At 41.7% G+C, this 6,343-nt stretch overlaps 1 pseudogene; it reads right to left on the reverse strand.

Moving 5' to 3' along the window:
* Positions 1 to 1,662: 1,662 nt before the first annotated feature.
* Positions 1,663 to 2,015, reverse strand: LOC110142618 (multifunctional methyltransferase subunit TRM112-like protein pseudogene; annotated as a pseudogene).
* Positions 2,016 to 6,343: the final 4,328 nt, after the last annotated feature.

Here is a 6,343-nt window from a genome sequence, read left to right on the forward strand (position 1 = left end):
TACTGTACAGCAAAGTGAATGTTATGCATATACATATGCCCATTCTTTTGAAAATTTTTTTCCATCTAAGTCATTACAGAATGTTGAGTAGAGTTCCCTGTGCTATTCAGTAGGTTCTTATTAGTTATCTATTTTCTAAATAAATAGTAGTGTATATATGTGAGTCCCAGTCTCCCATGAAAATTTTTATCTTGCTTTTAGGCAAATGGGAGGGCAGGGAGCTTTTTCTTGTACCTGCTTCTTCTCAACTGCATTCAGCTCAAAATAATCCTTATGCCAAAGTGGCGTATTCTGCTACCCTTCAGCCTCTTTTCAGTTGAGCTCAACACCAGTATCAATCACTCTAGAACACTTAAATTTCAAGTCCTTTGTGGGAGCAACAGTCCAGTCCTCCTGAGGTCCTGCCTTCACAGGAAAAGCATGGATCCATTTTTTTTTTAACTTGGATAGCCTACATGGGGAATGAGCATTTGGAAAGGTTTCTTCCAGTGTGGGGACAGCCTGTCTTTTCCTGGGACACTTTTATGTAGATGAGATCTCCTTTTTGATAGATGTGGCAGACTTTTTCCAGGGAGTCCTTCCAGGTTTTTATGACTTCATGTCTCAGAGTTTCTGAGGAAGAGAGAAACCCTGTTAAGACCTGAGTGTGATTATGGGAAGATTCAATTAAATTAGGCACAGGACATGGTCTCAGACCAAAATCTATAGACCTGCTATTTATAAGTTCAAAGAGAGTGATTTCATGCTTGCTGGCAAGGGTGCTCTAATTTCTAACAAGCTAGTGGTAAAGCTGTAGGATTTTTTACCCTAATTGGTTACTGAATCTTGGCCACTAAGTTTCTTCAGAGTTAGATTCATTTGTTGTATTAATACGTGTCCACAGGATTAAGAATGATAGGGTATATGATAGCTTATAGAAATCTGAAAACATTTTATAATTCCTGAACAACAGTGGAAATAAAGTGACTTTCTGTCTGATTCAATATGCCTGGTATCCCTAAGGTGTAAATTATATTTATTAAGAGAACCTTTACCATTGCTTGAGCATTGTCTTTTTGAAGAAAGGAAAACTTCAGGCGATTGTGACATCATACACATCATAAGTAGACAAAACCTTCTGCCAGCATCGCTTCTATGAACTCCAGCTACTAGCAGTTCCTATTGGCTAAGTTGCTTGGGGAAGCGTCTGGTGCTTACCATGGGAGTAGCTTGTACAGAATTCTGCTGACAGATAACACATCTCTTTAATACATTTTGAGTAAGTTCACCTTTTTGATAGTTGTAGTGAGAGTCTCATGCCTTTAAAATTGCTCTTACTTAACTGATTTTGTTGATGACACAATGATACCAGCCAAGTATACAGACCATGGAATAGGAATTATATTGTTAGGTACTTTCCATAGTATAGTCAGACTTCTTTTTAGCCTTTTTCTTAACCCATTTGTTCATTTCCTTTTAGAAGGCATATTATTATTATTATTATTATTATTATGGTTTTGAACCTTTAATGAGAAAAAAAATATAATATCGAGCTCAAAAACACTGTGTGTGGTGTGTCACTGGGTCAAGGGTTAGGGATACACAGGATAGGACTAGCAAACAAGATATGTGTAAACAAAGATACACACGGGCATAGAGTGAAAAACCGGTGCCTGGCACAGTTTAAGTCTCAGTTTCCTCATTGCTCAGCAGCATATTGGGGATCCCATGACTGATGGGGAGTAGATGTCCCAACTCTGGACATTGCAGGGTGCCCTCCAACACCTCCACCTCCAGCAGCACGTGGTGCATCTTTCTCAGAAATTCCTCGTTATGCTCATATCCCTGAATCGGCTCTTTAGGCACCTTGATCAGATGCAGGGTGTCCACAACCTCCAGAAGCGCCGCCCACTCCACTTTGGGTATCATGCGCACTATGAAGTCAGGGTTGAACTCCACAGGTCGGTGGCCTGGAGACATAGGGGGAAGCCATGGGGCCCCACCCCCTGCACTTGCAAGCTCAACAGGTTCAGAAGGCATATTATTTAAAACAGAATGAAAGTTTCTTGTTGTATTAGAAGTGGGGTTTCTAAGTTGAATTGGCTGTGTTTTAACAGTGACTTTTGCAGCTCTGTCAGCAAGATCATTGCCTTTAGAAATTTGGTCATTCTGCCCTATGTGGACTCTACAATGGATTACTGATGTCTGAACAGGTAGCTGCGAGGCTGCTAATTACTTGGATATTGATCTTCCATGAGATATTTTAGTTCCCACTGAAGTCAATCCCCCCCCTTTTTCTTTTCAAATTTGTCTCATTACACAACAGACACCAAACACATATTTACTATCAGTATGTAGGCTTTCTTTGGGTCTTGAACCAAGATTTGCAGCCCTAGAGCTGCAAATTAACCTGGCTGTTAGTGCAGATTAAATTCTAGGCAAAACATAATCTTCCAAGATTTATTGAGCAGTCACCCCAGCATATGAAGCCTCGAGATGGACCCTTTTCATCTTGGATGTGTGGCACATCAGTAAACATTATCAAGTGTGCAAATTTTTTTGTCTACACCATGCATCTTGCAGGATCTTAGTTACCCAACCAGGGATTGAACCTTCCCCCCCACCGCCACCCACCCCCCGCACCCCCCCACCCCCACCCCCCGCAGTGTAAGCGCAGTCCTAACCACTGGACCCTCAGGGAATTCCCTCATGTATGCAGTTTGAACAGGAGTATCAGAAAAATTTACTTGCTGCCTAGTGTCTTCTGCTACTACCATTGTATGCTTGTTTGGTCTTTTTTTATTTTGTTTGTCTTTTGGATTTTTGTATGTTTGCCATACTACTCAACATGCGGGATCTTAGTTCCCTGAAAAGGGATCAAACCCATGCCCCCTGCAGTGGAAACTTGGAGTCCTAACCACTGGACTGCCGGAGAATTCCCACCGTTGTACACTTGTGGTCATCTCTTTGGTTAGGAGCTGGTAATAGAGTAGCAGGGTTTAGGAGATTGCATCTTTTGAGCATAGCTGTGGTTGCCAATGGGGTGGGAGTGGGGAGGGAAGAAGGGTTGGAAGTTTGGGGTTAACAGATGTAAATTATATATAGGATGGACAAACAACAAGATCCTCTTGTATAAGACAGCAAAGTATATTTAATATTCTGTGATATACCATAATAGAAGAATATGAAAAAGAATATATATGTGTATAACCAAATCACTTTGCTGTACAGCAGATATTAACACAACACTGTAAATCAACTATACTTTAATAAAGTTTTTTTTTAAAGAAATATAAAAATAGAGATTGCATCTTCCAAGTACAAGATTCAGATTGGATAGTCATGCTTATTCACAGTTAGTCAAATGGCATACTGATAAGTGCTGAATCTTAGGCACCTGTAGGATAGCTGTCACAGCCTGTGAGATGTACACGTAAGTGACCCAGGGCAAGGGTGTGTGTCTTTTCACTAAGTGTGGTGGCTGTTGCTACCAGTTGGAGGCATCCATGCACTCACAGTGTCACAGTCTCCAGAAGAACTGAGAAAGGTGTCTTTGGTCTATAGTCTAATCCTACCTTTTGAGTTAAAATTCCACTAGCAGTGCCTTTATTTTGCTGACAAAACAAGTGGGAAGGTTTTTCAAAATTTGGAATCCTCAAAGCTGGGGGAGAGACTGTAGCCAGTTTCAGCTGTTCAGAAACCTCTTCAAATTCTAGGGGCCAAATCAGAGCCTTAGGTTAGTATTCCACCAAAAGTTTTGCCCTCTCTGCAGAAGCTGGAATCCACTGTCTGCAATGCCCTACCTGTGCCCCAAATTGTCTTAAGTCATTTTATTGTAGTAGGCTCCTTGATCTACTAAATTACAGCCTTACCTGACAACAGATACCACAACTATTTCCCTTGAGTTTGGCAGTATTTGAATTTGTCTAGGGAGGCATTGTGCCTCACTGAAGTAAGGAATTGTAACAAAGCCGAAATGCCAACTTTGTGTTACACTTCAGTTTTGGAGGCTACCATAAAATCATCTACATAATGAATAATTATAGATATCCCTCCATGGGCCAGATTCCCCTAAGCTTTCCTCTGAGTGGCTAGAGAAAACAATAGAGAGTCTTGGAACCCACAAGTAATTCTTTGCCATAAATAATGGAGTCAGGGCTTCCCAGGTGGTATTAATAGTCAAAAACTTACCTGCCAATGCAGGAGACGTAAGAGATGCGGGTTCAATCCCTGGGTGGGGAAGATCCCCTGGAGGAGGGCATGGTAACCCACTCCAGTATTCTTGCCTGGAGAATCCCATGGACAGAGGAGCCTGCAGGGCTACAGTCCACAGGACTGTCCGCAAAGAGTTGGACACAACTAAAGCGACTTAGCACATGTTACTAAGTAAAAGCAAATAAGAATTTACATTCATTAGCTACAGAAACATAAAAAAGAGCAAAACACTGAGAGAAACTTTACAGACTATGGTCCCAAAGTCAGGATAACTGGTAGGGCTAGAAATTGAAGCAGTTAATGGAACAACAGGTTTATTTACTTCTCTAAACTCTGTATGAATCTACATGGTGGTTGTCCATCTTCAAATTTACCTTCCTTCTTTACTGGAAGTATGGGTGAATAAGAGGGTGAATTCCCTTTTTAAAATTATTCCTGGCTTTTCTAATTCTTTTATAACTGACTTTATTCCCTTGAATTGGGCTTTCAACAAAGGATATTGTTTTACACATGGCCATAGCTTATCCTTTTAGTAAGCTTCTGTATCTTTTTTAAGCTTCTGTATCTTGAATTAAACCAGTATCATTGTTCTCTAGGGCCCAAAGTCATATATTGATTTGTTTCCATTTGGGGTAATTTTCTAGCACAACCCTCTTTTCCATCCCCCTTTCCTCTCTGAAGGCACATAAATAACCAAACCAGTTGGGATAGCCATAAGCATTCCATCTTGTAGCTTTTATCTTGCACAGAAAATTTGCAAGCAGATCTCTTGCTAGTAGTTTTACAGGAGAAGGTGAGAAAGCATACTTGTCATCAGAGGACCTGAAAGAAACTGGAAGAAAAGGAGTGAGTAGAAGGCTGATCTGAAATGTCAAACTTCACCACTAGATGGAAAGTGACAAATTTCTCAGGAAACTGCAGAATAAACAGCACCAATTGTTTTTGTATAGTTGCTAAGTTGTGTTGACTCTTTGTGACTCCCTGGACTGCAGCATGGCAGGCCCCCCCGGCCTTCAGTATCTCCCAGAGTTTGCTCAAATTCATGTCCATTGAGTCGGTGATGCTATCTAACCATCTCATCCTCTGCTGCCCCCTTCTCCTTTTGTCTTCAATCTTTCCCAGCATCAGGGTCTTTTCCAATGAGTCAGCTCTTTGCATCAGGTGGCCAAAATATTGGTGCTTCAGCTTCAGCATCAGTCCTTCCAATGACATATTCAGGGTTGATTTCCTTTAGGATTGACTGGTTTGATCTCCTTGCTGTCCAAGGGCCTCTCAAGAGTCTTTTCCAGCACTGATATTTATCAGAAAAGGCAAGCATAGATTAACCTGAGGGCAAGGTATGGAAACTTGTGGTTCACCAGTTTCTACCTCCAAGATTCCTTCAATAAGTTAATTTTGAGCCTTTTGGCTGTTATTCCCTAGCTGAGGGTTTTGTCCTGGCCTTTCCTGATTCCTTATTCCTGCAAGGTCTGCATTCTCAGGAGTCTCTTTCTACAGCCCCTCTTAAGTGTCTTGGCCTCATGTAATAATGGCATACAGGTTTTCCACCTACCTCAGCCCCCTTCACATGTTGTCCAGAGTAGGGGCTCTTCCCTTGAAAAATAGTTAAAACCAAGTGCCAAACATGCCTACCTCAGAACTCAGATGAAAAACAATCTACCTGGAGTGCAGGAGACCTGGGTCCCATCCCTGGGTTGGGAAGATCCCCTGAAGTAGGGAAGATCCCCTGGAGTAGGAAATGGCAATCCACTCCAGTATTCTTGCCTGGAGAATTACATGGACAGAGGAGCCTGCTGGGCTATAGTCCATGGGGTCACAAAGAGATGGTTTAACTGCTTGTTTTCTTCTTCCACTTTCTCTAGATTATCCCAAAATTGAGCAGCTGCTGCTAAGTTTTATATAATAGACTGTCCCATGTTGACAGAAAAGTAGATAGGAACACTGCCCTGGATCCATGCTGATAAATCTTGAGAAAGTATCAACAAACTGCCGATGAAAATCAACAGGGAACTCACTAGTCTTCCGAGTATACTGCTGTGATTTCTCCCAGCTCACTTTTAGCAGAAAGACTTCAAGTATGGCCATTTGCAGGCCCTCTCAGTGGGCCCCTCAAGACATTAGTTCTTCCATGGTTGTGGGAGGTGGCATA

The sequence above is a fragment of the Odocoileus virginianus genome, unplaced genomic scaffold, assembly GCF_023699985.2.
Source record: "Odocoileus virginianus isolate 20LAN1187 ecotype Illinois unplaced genomic scaffold, Ovbor_1.2 Unplaced_Scaffold_38, whole genome shotgun sequence".
NCBI classification, from domain to species: domain Eukaryota; kingdom Metazoa; phylum Chordata; class Mammalia; order Artiodactyla; family Cervidae; genus Odocoileus; species Odocoileus virginianus.